Source organism: Tenrec ecaudatus, chromosome 14 (assembly GCF_050624435.1).
Source record: "Tenrec ecaudatus isolate mTenEca1 chromosome 14, mTenEca1.hap1, whole genome shotgun sequence".
Classification (NCBI taxonomy): Eukaryota; Metazoa; Chordata; class Mammalia; order Afrosoricida; family Tenrecidae; genus Tenrec; species Tenrec ecaudatus.
Genome location: NC_134543.1, coordinates 27,946,302 through 27,959,998, shown reverse-complemented (window position 1 = coordinate 27,959,998; position 13,697 = coordinate 27,946,302). Strand labels below are relative to the sequence as shown.

General features: G+C 49.9%; 1 pseudogene; it reads left to right on the top strand.

Annotated features, from left to right (window-relative positions):
* The first annotated feature begins 973 nt into the window (after positions 1–973).
* Positions 974–2,180, top strand: LOC142426210 (endosome-associated-trafficking regulator 1 pseudogene; annotated as a pseudogene).
* The last annotated feature ends 11,517 nt before the right edge of the window (positions 2,181–13,697 follow it).

Here is a 13,697-nt window from a genome sequence, read left to right as displayed (position 1 = left end):
CGGCCTACCTACCTGGAATAGGTGTGACATACTGGGGAGTTCATGCCCAGGTTCCCGTCAACCAAAGACAGACAGCGTTGATAAATAAAAGCTCTGACCTCCTTAGCTCTCCTCCGGGGCAGCCTTGTACACAAACTCCTTGTACACAAGGCTCCTTGTACACAAACTCCTTGTACACAAGGCTCCTTGTACACAAACTCCCCGAGGGCCTCCTTGGAGTGGAGCCCCAGTTGCCCAGACTAGAACTGACTCTCTAATGCACATTCTACCTTCCTTCCCTTCTCGGTCTCACGTTCTCACACCCCCAGGGTCACCTCTCCAGCACAGACACGCAGCCCCGTCTGGCTCAGGTCGGCCTTTGATGGAGGCTGGCCTGAGACAACACCCTCCAGCAGTCTTTGCCTCAACAGTTTGCTGGCATCTCATGCACGAGCCATACCGTTCGATACCGTTCGATAGTGCAGTCCTATCGAGAAGACTTGCATGGTCATCACCACAATCAACTTTACAAGCTTTTCTGCATCCTTGTACTCATCCTGTGTGTGGTTCAAAGCTAGACAGAATAGATTCATCTGGCTTATCTGAAATGGTTCTCAGTTGCAGTGGACGCTTGCCCCTAGTTACCCTCCCCTTGCCTACAAGATGGGGCGTCCTGCTTCCATAAAGCATGGACAGACGCAGATGACCGTGACCACAGTACTCTGCACCCCTCCGCTAGCCGCTGGACACTGTGTCTTCAGTCTGCAGATACCTGCTGATGGCCACCTGCCAACATGTACCATCAAACGACAGCATGTACGCATCCTTCCAGCTCCCCGGTCTCCCCAATCTCCTCCGCCGCACCCCCAAAGGGCCATGAGACGGTCTCCATAGATTTGCCCATCTTGGATTTCATAGACCAGAAAAACATTTGGAGGAGACACAACAACAACAAACTAACGGCGATAACGAAGGAAAACAGAGGAAAGCCTCAATGGAAAAGAAAGCAGGAAAAAAAATGTTTAAACAAGAAGAAAGCAGAGCAGCGGTGAGGGGCTGGGAGAAGCGGCGGAGAGAGGGGCAGCCGGGCCAGCCATGGGGCCGCTGCTGCCCTGAGCTGGGTCATTCGGACAAGCTGGGCTGTGGAAAGGGGAAAGGTGCCGATTGGGGCCTGCCTGGGGCCCAGGGGACACACTTTGGAGATGACAAACTGGAAGAGCTTGAAGAGGTGAATCCCTTCTCCTTTAAGGAGTTCCCGAGAACCAAGAATTTCAGCCTGTCCAAAGAGGACCCCCCAACCCCCAATGTTAAGGGTTACAGGAAGGAGCCCCCGCGGCACCTCCTGGGGCTGGAGCACTGCTCCCCCAGCCCACAGCCCACGGGGTATAGTCTGGAGTACTCCCAGCTATTCTCCGAAGCCCCAACGGGCACGGTTGACCTCCTGGACCAGGTCGAGGATGACACCTGGGTGGAGGGCCTACCTGCCATCCTCGGAGGAGCAGACCCACACCCTCAGGGCCGCCACCAGCACGTCGCCCCGCAGCACCGACGCGTCCTTCTTCTCCAGCCCATGGAAGCTGGCTGGGCCCGTGTCTCTGCCCCCGTGGGCGCTGAGTGGCACAGGCTCCCGCGCCCCCTTTCCAGAGCCCCCTTCCTGTAGTCCACGGAGAGTCTCTGGGGGCCCGCCTCCTGTGGACGCTGCCGATGTTCTGAAGCACCGAGGAAAGCTCTAAGCTAGGAAGGAAGCTGAACGAGGTTCAGAGCTTCTCTGAACCCAAACAAAAGTGGTGAGAACGCAGGCGCGGAGGCTGGGAGGCTGGAGGCGAAGATGGGCGGGACTACCGTGACCTGGAGTCCGTGGTCCAGCAGGTGGAGCAGAACCTCGGCCTGATGACCAAACGGAAAGAGCACAGTGAGGTGGTGACGCTGGAGCAGGACATGGTGCTGGTCCAGACTCAGGTCTCCACCTTCGAGCAGGAGGACGAGGCCCTGCGGTGCGGCCAGGGCGCCAGCCTGACCGTGGTGAAGCTGCACACCGACCTGACCTGGACCTGCGGAACCTCCAGGTCCTCATGAGCAGCGCGCACAAGTCCACAGAGCAGCTGGTTGCTGGAGCGGAGACGCTGAAGCTTGTCGCTGAGATCCTCCAAGCTATAGACAGAATTTCGGAGATTGAAGGGGGGCTGGAGGATGAGTCCTGAGCCCCGTTGTTCATGCCTGAGCCCGCGGCTGCGCATGGTCTCCATCATAGTAAAGCTATCGAGAGAGAGAGAGAGAGAGAGAGAGAGAGAGAGAGAGAGAGAGAGGAAAGAAAGCAGAAAATATTAAAAACTAGAACAAATTTAAAATGGGCCAGAAGGGAGCTCAAAGGACCCAGGTGTTAAATTTTAACCCAACTGCACCTGCAACCACGCACTTCCCAGTGAACTCCGGCCACATGAGAGCAGGGCTCATCACATTCCGGGGCTGTGGTCACAGGGCATCACCAGAGGCTCAATCCACACCTTTTGCTACTGATAGTTCATGCTCTTTGACTGGATCTGATGCCACCCTGGTCCCTCAGACAGGTCGGTGCTTGACCCACGCTATCCCCATGAGGGTCATCCCTTGCACATTTGCTGACTCTATTGGGAGAGTGACATACTCATTTTTTTGGGTCGCTGACTGTATGGGCCACGAAGGGCTGGAAGTATCAGGACCACCCTTGGCCACCCAGGAGAGAAAGAACAAAGCCAAAAAGGGTTGAGAGGGAGACTGAAGGGTAAATTCTTAACACCCTCAAGGCCTCATGGACCCCGTCTACCCATGGACCTTTCAATGACATGAGCCAAGAAGGGCCCTGTTTTGCTCACGGTTTGGGGTCTCTCCTGGGACCTGCACATTCCCACTCCAGTGGAATAAATGGTCTTTGATAGGACATCCCTGGCAGGCACTCGGGAGATTTTACTGTCAAAGTGACTTAGCATTCAAAAACCATGACTGATGACCAGGCCCCCCTGAAGGTGAACACTCTTCCTTGCCTCCTCTGAGCGGCCCATCTGTGATCAGGACAGAGGAGTGCCAAGGTCATGATTCTGGGGCCCTGAGCTTACTGCCCCAGACAGACACACACACACACACACACACACACACACACACGGTGTGGGAGCTTTAGGGGCAACGTCGAGGTGCAGAAGTGGGCCTGTGGGGTTCAGTTCTAACCTGAGTCTGCACGGAGTGGCTGTTCTTTCTCCTGTCGCTTTCTCTTGACTTTGTCTTCTCTTTGTAGTGCTGCGATCACACAGATGCCACAAGCAGGTGGCGTTGAGAACAGCGATTCCTTTTTGTTTTCCTTTTTCAGTGACGCTTTACTGTGACTCCAGAGCAAATCAAGTTCACATACAGCAATTCCTAGACCTAGTGTTGAGTGACATCCATGGCCCCCCGTGTTGGCATTCACCTTACGCTTCTGTTTGTTCTCTTTGCATTGAGCCTCCGTGTCCCTCTCACCTGCTTACCTTTGGTCTGGGGTCAGTGCTGACCGAGAGGTCTCCCTGCGCCCCTTGTTTGGAGGAGTGCAGCCTTCACCCATCTGTTGCTGTCGAATCGATCCTGACGCACGGTGGGTGCCCCCCGGGCAGAGTAGAATGCCCCTGTGGAATTCCTGAGCCCGCCATCTTTAAAAACAAACAAACCAAAAAACCCAGAAACTTTGTATTGTGAATTGAATGACGGGTTACGGAGCAGATCAATTTTTCATCCAATGGTTCATGCACATTTAGCTTCATCTCACTGACTGTCATCTCGACAGTGCCACACCACTGTTCTTCCTCCTGGGTTCTTTCCCCGCCCTTTTCTAACGCTTTAGAACCTTCTCCTTTTGTAAACGCCACCCTTTTTGGTTGCAAATGCTTGATTATCCTAAAGTGTGTGTATTTTTTAAATCAGTTTATTGGGGGCTCTTACAGTTCTTATGACATTCCGTACATTGATTGTATCAAGCATATTTGTACATATGTTGCCATCATCATTTCCAAAACATTTTCTACTTGAACCCTTGGTATAAAGCTCCTCTTTTTGCCTGCTCCCTCCTCCACTTTCCCACCCTCGTAAATTCTTGATCAATTATATATTGTTATTATTATTTTGTATCTTACACTGTCCGTTGTCTCCCTTCACCCACATGTCTGTTATTCGTCCCCCTCAACCCTTTCTCCCCCTCTCCCCCTCCCTGACATCCCCCTACCCTCATGATATCACTACTGTTCCTGTGGGGTTTACCTGTCCTGAATCCCATGAGTCAAGGGCTCTTATCTGTACCAATGTGTGTTCTCTGGGCTAGCCCGATTTGGAAGGGAGAACTGGGTCATGGTCGTGGGCAGAAGCATTCAGGAACTAGAGGAATGGTGTGTGCTTCACCAAGGCTGTCACGTTCACAGAAACAGACAGACACATCTTTCTTCCATGGAGCTGCTGGTGGGTTTCAGTGGGAGCCTTTCAGAAGGTATCATTTCCTTTGTAAGCTGACACATGGCCTCTAGTAGTGGTTTGAATTACACATTTACAGGGGATCCCAGGGTAATCATGTCAGGGATTGTTCTGGTTTCTACAGATGTAGGAAATCTGGCTCACTGTGATAGGTAAGTTTATTATACCAACCTGGCCAATAAGAACATGTGGGTTTAATAAGGTTGCAGGTTGATTGGAGGGCAAAGAGATAAATGGCTCAGTGAGGCAAGCCCCACTTCTCTCTCTTGCTTTCTGGTGATCCGACCAGCTGCCTTAGCTAGTTCTCTGCCTCAACTTGTGAACTACACTGCCTATGGGACACCCAGCTTGTGGACCGTGTCCCTAGAGATTGGGGTTCCTTCAAGACCTGTTTCGCCACGCCACATTGCTTGAGCTTGGGACTGTCGGTCGGATTCTGTCATCTGGTTGACTGTTGGTGACCCGCCTTGCTGTTTGCTGCCTGTGACTGGACTGCCTGCATTGCTCTACAGAAGAATCAGGTGTCTGCTTCCTTGACCTTGGACCCAGCAGCCCTGGTGAGTTGAAGGACTTCCAGTATATTAACCATTTCATGGAAGTGAGTTGAACTGAGATCTCTGTCCTGTGATGTGGACTAATTATCTGTTATATTCCATATATATATATATATATATATATATATATATATATATATATATATATATATAATCATACTGCTGCTGTTTCTCTAGAGAATCCTGTCTAACACACTTACTTTAGGGACTTGAGTTTAGAGGTACAACCCCAACCTCCCCACTATTTCATCCATGACCATCTATTGTGTCCTTATTTAGACTGGTCCATAGTGATAACCAGGCACCAGCTAGGTCTTCTGGTTCTCAAGGTGGGTCAGGCCATGGTTCATTTAGACTGTTACCCCGTAGACCACTTCTTCTTTGAGTCTTTGGCTTTCTTCTTTCTTTTTTGCTCCAGACACGTATTGGCCAACAGTTGTGGCTTAGATGGCTGCTCACTAGCTTTTAAGAACCCCACCCCCCTGAAGCTACCTACCAATGAGTATATAGAACTTTATCTTTATGAGCTCTGTTATGCCAGGTGACGATGTTGTCCCCAAGACTGCGGGCCTAAGCCCTCAAACTCAGTAGCCCCACCCCACGAGGTGCTTGGTTATGTCTTGGTGGGAGCCATGTCTATGGCCCTTTAGGCAGCCCACTGACTTCTCTGGAACAATAAGAGCATGTGCTTTTGTCTCTGAGCGTCTTGCTCCTGCAGTTCTGCCCGGCTGGAATATCTCACCTACCTTTCTCCTGTAGGAGAAAGTCCCGCAGGTCCCTCCCTCAGTACTGGTCAGGTAGGCTGAAGGAGTAAATAGCCCCCACCCTCAGTGGCTGCAGTAAGAAAGGCTCCTTTCTAGGGTGCACATCGCCGTCTCCTAGGTGGGATGGTCATCTCTGCTTCTTTCACCCTCTAGAAAGACATCAGCTGTCCAAGGCTTTGCTGTCTAGAAGGCAGTCAGTGTCCTTGACTTGGGGGAAAGAAAGACGGGGAATGGTGCACCATTGGTTAAATGCTTCCATTGATAAAAAGTGATCCACATAATTGCTGGTCATCTGTCATTGGCTAATCAAATCACATGGCTCTGCTTAGGAACAAGGAAGGTCAACCCTCCCATAGAGTTAGAATTTGGAAGCGGGAGACCTGGAAATTAGGCCTGGAAACGCCGGACAAAGAAAACTGAAGAACCAAGGCCCTAGCACTGTGCGGTTGCCAAAGGGGATTGGATGTGAAAGTCAGGCCTCCTCACCGATTGGGAAGCATGGACATACTCTTGGGCAGTGCCCATTCAGCTCGCTGCAGTCACCTTACAATCTTGGGAGAAGCCAGCCTGAGGATGGAGCGGGGGACAGTGCAGAGCCAAACAATGGCACTAACAGAATAATAATAAAAATAAAAAGCCCAGCTCCTGATCATACCATACCTGAAGCTAACCTTCCCTTTCTCATTCCTGCAGGGAAGATAACTTTGCTGTGTTTCCTAATAGAAATGTCTACACATGAGGTGGTGTAGGCAACAGAAGTCCCATTCTCTCACTTTCTAGAGGCTAGAAGTCCAAAATCAAGGTGTTGGCAGGACTATGCACCCTCTGAAATCTCCAGGGGACGCTCCCTCCAGTCCCTTCCAGTTTTCAGGTAGCCCAGACTTCTTTGGTTTACACAACTTAACGCCAACCTCTGCCCTGTCTTCACATGACCAGCTTCCCTCTGTCTCTCTGCCTCTTGTCTTCTCTTGAGAAGGACACCATTCTTGCAGGACAAGGACCCACCGTATCCTAGGATGGCATCGTGTTAACTCATGACATCTTTGAAGACCCCACTTCCACCAAGGTCACAGTGACAAGTACCAGGGACTAGGACTCCAGCATGTCTTCTTGGGGGAACACGGTTCTGCCCACGGCCTCAGGTGTTCTGTTACCTTGCTCGCCCTTCCAGCTCTGATTACCTATCGTTCAAGTCCCCATCTCTTTAGGATCTTGCTGTGAATTTATCTTGGCTCCGATTTCTCCCACCAGGTAGACTATGCCTCACTCCCTCTGCGGCCCCAAACCCAAAAGCCCAGTCCCAGCCTTGGAGCCGGCGACCCTATAGGACAGAGCAGAACTGCCCCCTGTGGGTTTCCAAGGCTGTGGCTCCTGTCCGGAGCAGCATGCTCTCTCCTGGTGACCATTCCGTCCTTTCCCAGTCTCTTGGGGGTGTCTGTTTGTGTCACCCTGACTAAATTACACGTGCAGGTTTAATTGACCCACCATTACCTTCACCTTCGTGGGGACCATGAAAGTGATCGGGCCTCTGCTTCTGCTGAGCTTGCCCGTGCCGGCTGCAGGCCTGGCCCGCCCCCTCCCTCACCTCTCCAATATGCTGCCTTCATTTATCACACCTCTGTTTATAGCCTTCCAGCGAGCACCCTCCACCCCCACCCCACCCCACCCCACCCCACCCCACAACAACCCCTGTCCATGCCTATTTAAATTAATTTTGCTAGTCCGATTTCACGAGACACTGAATCAAAGGCTTTTCTAAAAATCAAAAAGCACTAAATCTGCCGTGGGTCCTCTCCCCACTCATACCCCAAATTAGTAAGAAGGGAAGTGAGGCATGCTTTCCCAGCATGGCTGCTGCGTAAACCTGCCAGCCCAGTTTATGGCTCAGGCCTCTGTTGCCCTCCAGCTGCTTACTGGATTTTCTACTCATAAAATTTATCGTAAATTTTTCATCATAAACTTTGTTCCATGGCTCGCCTACAGACAGAACTGACGGACTCTCTGGGGAAGGGGGGAGTTGGAATCCGTTTCTCTCTGTCTGTTCTTCAAGTCCAGTCCCTGCCCCTGGGCCCTGGCCCTCCCGTGTGTCCTCGTGAGGCCGTCTCCCTGGGGAGGTTCACCGTCACCTTTGGAAAGGAGCCATCAAGTGTTGGGTAAGTTCATTAGTTAATTCTGGCAAGACCTCTCCATTGGCTTGCCGTAGGACCCCCGTGATTTATACCTCTCCCAAGCATTCCATTTTTCTAAGTGACCCTTTACCTGTTTTTTATTATGACTTACTAATTGCACCCATTTCCAAACTTTATTTTTCTTATTATAGACAGGTTTTAATAGGCAGTTCATTTTGCAGCCACTTAAGAACCCTGATTAATTTCACTCGCCTCCTGGTCATTCAAGAATAGATCACCTTTCTTGCTAATAGTCCTTTGTCCCCAACCTGGCGGGCCTGGATGCTGCAGTTGGGAGGCAAAGTAAACTCCTGCTTGCATTCCCAGACTCTGGTTCAAATCCTGCCTCCACCATTTCTTAGTCTCGCGATTGGTACTTAAAATTCATAGTGTCTGAGTTTCCTCTCCTAGAAACCAGACCAAGCACGTTACCCTCAAGCCACGTCTGACCTGTAGCCACACCGTGTGCGTCCAGTAAAGGAGCAATCCCTAAGGTATTTGTTCAGCGACTCATGTTTTGGGAGGGAAATCCCCAGACTTGCCTTTCAAGGTGGCTCTGGGAAGAATTGAACCTTTCACCTTTCAGTTAGCAGGAAATGTGTTAACTCTACCCACCACTGGGACTCTGCCTGTAAACTGAGGGTCACGGGGGTCACGGAAACGGCTCCATGAGATAGTGGATATTCAAGAAAATCCACTGCCACTGATTGGCTTCTGGCTCTGAGTGACCCTGTAGACAGGGCAGAACTTCCCCTGTGGGCTTCCTTCTTGGACTGTAACTCTTTACGGGAGTAGAAAGCCTCATCTTTCTCCTGTGGAGCAGCTGGTAGTTTCAAACTGCTGACCTCGCAGTCAGCAGCCAAAGATGGAACCGCTCTACCACCGGGACCCCTATGCAAATATGAGGGGACTTCAGAAAATCTGTGGAAAAATGGAATGAAATGAGAATGGTATTTTTCCATGAACTGTTTGAAGCCCCCTATTTAATAAACGTCAAACCAGTAACCAGCCAGCGGCACCGACTCAGGGGGGTCCCATGTATGGCAGAATAGAACTGGGCTCTGTGAGGTTGCCAGTGGCTGAGACTTTCAGAAGTCGGTGGCCACTCTTCCTTCAAAGGTCCGTCTGGGTGGACTTGAATCTATAACCATTTGGTTAGCAGTCTAGCAGGTGAACTGCACCACCCAGGGACTGCTGAGCAAATGGTAACTCCGTGTATTTCTGAGAAAGGCTCTTTTGCGTATGGAGGTCTTCCTGCAATTATTCCTTCCAGAGTGATTTCTGTGTTTGTAGCGCCGAGGCAGGCTGGAGAGGAGATCGTAAAGCGCTGATATGCTCACCCAGTGCCTGTCCGCCTGACGGGACTCTCACCCTGCTGAGAGACAGCCAAGCAGTCAGCTGTAGATACTTCCAGGCAGAACGAGGCAAATGAAGCCAAGGGCTGGGGTGAGGGGGTGGGGGGCAGGGGCTCAGTTAAATGAACACTTTACTCTCTGGGGAGGGGCTGCAGACGGCTTCACAGAGAAGAGGACCGGGGAGAGCACCAGGTAGGGGCTGGGCGGCAGAAGACAGGAAGCAAAGGCATGACAAGATGGCAAGACGAGGTGCTGACCTGGGCCAAGGCTCAGAGGGGCCCATGTGTGGGGAGGCAGTGGGGTTAAAATGCATGGAGAGTAGGAGCAGGGTTGGGAGAGCCACTGGGGACAGTCAGATGGTCAAGATCAATGTCCTGGCCTCAGTGAGTAGAAGGGACCGTTGTACATCGCAGCTCCGTGGCTTCCTGTGGCAGGTGTGACCACCTTCAAGAGGAGGCGCGGCATCCCAGGTGTTGCCTAAAGAACACTTCATGAGATGAGCGCTCCTGAAGCCCCGTGCTGTCTGTGACAGGAGACTCTGTCCATCGACACAGAAGACCAGGTAATAGAATGATGATGAAAAAGCAAGCAGCAGCCACTAAAGCCAACCAGGCAGGGGCTGGAGAACTCTATCCACCTTTCGGTCCCAAGTTGATCAAACACACGATTAAAGTGTGTGGGTAGTTTCTGCAGATGCTGCAAACAAAGGGGAAGGATCCATATGTAGATGTGGACACAAATGAAGCCGGGTCCTTATTAACATTCTTTTCCCAGCGACACAAGCAGTGGACTTCATTAGCAGGCATAGCTAGGCAACAAATTAGGAGCGTCTGTGGGCAGAATGGTGGCAAAGCTGCCATCGTCTGTGAAATAGGCTCTCACTCGGGTGGAAGCTGAGGAAAACTTAAACAAGTCCATAAGGGCCAAATTACTCTCTTGAGTATTGTGTTAGTCTGGGTAGACTAGAGAAACAAATTCATAGACACTCATATGTGTATAAGAACTTTATATACAGAGTAATCGTACAATAAAAGAACAGTCCAGCCCAGTCCAGATCAAGTCCATAAGTCTGATATTAGCCCAATCTATAAAGTCCTCTTCAGACACACAGCACATGCAATGGCGCCGAATGCAGGAACATCACAAGCCCATGGGTGGGAAGTCTTGTGGATCCAGTGATGTTGTAAGCATCGCAGTGCTGGCAGGGGTCTCCACATGACTCCTCCAGCTCAGGGCACTGGTCAAGTCCCATGTGTGTTGTCAGCTGCAATGTCTCTCAAGGAGTGAGCAGAGAGAGAGTGTTTCTCCTGCCTCCAAGGAGGAATACCAGAGTTCCCAGAATCCTCAGGAGAAAGTCATGCCCACACGGAGGCCCCATTGGCTGTGACCTAATAGACAGGCTAGGGTCCACCCCTTCACTCTTAATCCTCTCAAATTGACAAGTGATTATATAACTACCCCAAGTACATCCCACCTAAATTTGGAGGCCACTTTAAGAACAGATTTGACACATTTAAACACGAATGACCCAAGAGCAGACAAGTGGCCAGATGGCATTGAGAACATCATGCAAGAAGAAAGTAAGAGCCTGTTCAAGAGACTTGGGAGAAAGGAAAGATTAGAGCAGGTGACAAAAGATACCCTGACGCTGGCTCTTGAACACGGAGTAGCTGAAGTGAACGGAAGAAATTGTGAAATAAAACATCTGAACCGAAAAGTTTAAAGGGCAGCTTGATGAGACCAAAGCAAAGCACTGCAGGGAAATGTGCAAACACTTGGAGTTAGAACACCAGAAGGGAAGAAAATGTTCAGCGTATCTCAAGCCTGGAGTCGCAATCTGGAGGACTTCTGTGCAATGTGTCGCTTGGAGGGACACACCCTTCTGAGATACGGCTCTTCGCTCAAAGCGAGCCTAACGTGGGTTGAGCTTACTGAGGCAGGGTACAGCCTTGCCCTTCATGGTGGATGCTCACAAGGACAGGGACCCTTGGCCAGCTGCCAGCTGGTTGGGCTAGGGTCTGCCCTTGCCTTCGCTGGCAGCTGGTGCTTGACTGAGAACTTTGGTTTGGCAGTTACGTGGTTTGTCTCATTCCTGGCCACCGTCTCCTCTCAGGTGTGACCACCTCTTCCTGGATCTCGGGATGTGGACACTCCTGGCTGGTTCCCACCGGGATCCCATCCCTAGCAGCACAGGTACGTGATGGTCACTTTGTCGGGCCCAGTTACTCTTCGGTGTTTGTTCTTGTTCTAAACCCCTGAACACCTCAGTGAGCATGTCTGGTTTGGGGGGAACCTCTCCTTATCCGAATGTTTCACCATCCCCTCTTTTCTACCCCTGGACAGCAGTGTCAGGACAGTTGAACCCACTTCTCTGACTGCATGGCTCAGAGTGGAACACACTACACTCATTTGGCAATTTTTCTTTCTTTTTCTCTTTTTAAAAAAAATCGTTTTACTGGGGGCTCTGACAACTCTTATCACAATCCATCCATCCATCCATGTGTCAAGCACATTTGTGCATGTGTTGCCATCATTTTCAAAACATTTTTTTCTACTTTAACCCTTGGTATCAGCTCCTCATTGTTTCCCTCTCCTACCTCATGAACCCTTGATAATTTATTTTAAAAATTTGTAATGTCTTACACCAACTGTCTCCCTTCACCCACTTTTCTGTTGTTCGTCCCCCTGTGGGGGTGGGCAGTATTATAGGTGCAGGTGCATCATTTTGATTGGTCCCCTCTTTCTATCATCGCCTTCCCCCATACCCTCCTGGTATCAGTACTCTCATTATTGGTCCTGAGGGGTTTAACTGTCCTGGATTTTCTGTGTTGCAAGCTCTTATCTGTACCGTGTACATGCTCTGGTCTAGCTGCATTTGTCAGGTAGAATTGGGGTCATGATAGTTGGCGAGAGGAAGCATTAAGGAACTAGAGGAAAGTTGTATGTTTTGTCTGTGCCATACTGCACCTGGACTGGCTTGTCTCTTCCTTGTGACCCTTCTGTGAGGCGCTGAATGACTGGGATCTTAAAAGCAGTGAGCAGCCATCTGAGATGTCACTATTGGCACCTCCACATTTGGAGCAAAGTAGAGTGAAGAAAATCCAAAGATGCATGAAAACAATTAGTTCAGAGACGAAGAGGCAACATGAACCCCAGCCTCCACAACCTTGAGACGCAAAGTACTCGGTGGTGTCCAGACCACTCAGAAAGGGATAGAGTGGAAGGAAAATGAGGATCAAACCCATAAAAACGAGCAGGCCTTCTGGTCTGACAAAGATTGCTGGAATGATGAAGGCCATGGCTCTCAGACATTCTTCATCTCCCATGGGTCAACTTTGGGGGGAACAATAAACAGGCCTCACAATAATACTAGGAAAGTACACATTCACGATAGTCATCAGCCTGACTAGACCACAGGGACAGCATTCGGCCAAAGGCAAAGCTCAGAAAGCAGGAGGGGATGGGGAAGCATGACCAATGGAAATGGTAAGCCCAGAAAAGAAATGCGAAGAATGCTGTCCCATTGTGAACGTGGTAAGCAACATCACAAAACAGCACGGGCATGAATCGTTCAATGGAAGATAAATTTGCTCTGTAAACTTTCACCTAAATCGTAATAGAAATTGGAAAGGTAAAAAGACAGTACCTACACAAGAATGGCAACTGGTTTACCGGTCAATAGATGGGGTCTGGGATTTGCTATTGAGCATCAAGTATCTCAATTGAGTGGGAGAGATGATGAAGTAATGAAGCTGCCCAGAAGACTTCAAGGGCAGCTCAAGAAGACAAACTGACGTGTGATCATGGAATGTACCAAGATCTGGAATTAGGAAACTGGAAGAAGAAGGTGCTCAGCCTTTCTCAGACTGAGAGAGGGAAGGAAATTCAGGCATTGAGTTGAAATGTTGAAGGATTCTCTGGTCAACGTATTGAACAGCACAGGAAGCGTCAAGAGAAGATGGGAAGAATGCACACAGTCACTTGACCAAAAGGAATTGGTCAGCTCCCAACCTGAACTTGCTCTAAGCTCAAATGTGTCTCCCTTGTTCCACGACAGAAATTTCTTCTTTGGCTTTTGGTGGTCTTTTCTTTTTGACTCTTTATTTTTCTTTATATTATTATTATTATTATCACTTTAGTCTTTCTGTTTTATTTTTTATTGTTTCTGATAGGTTTCCCAGTTTATGAAGGATAGAGACAATAATTGTTGTGATGGTTTAGTGTGTGTGCGTGTGTATGTGTGTGTGTGTGCATGCGAGTGTGTGTGCGTGTGTATGTGTGTGCGTGCGTGCGTGTGTGTGTGTGTGAGGGGAATTGGGGAGCAAACAGGGAATGTGGGAGGGAGGAGAGAGCACTAGAACTGATTGTGATGATGTCTGTACAACTCTTTTAAAAAAATAATTTTATTGG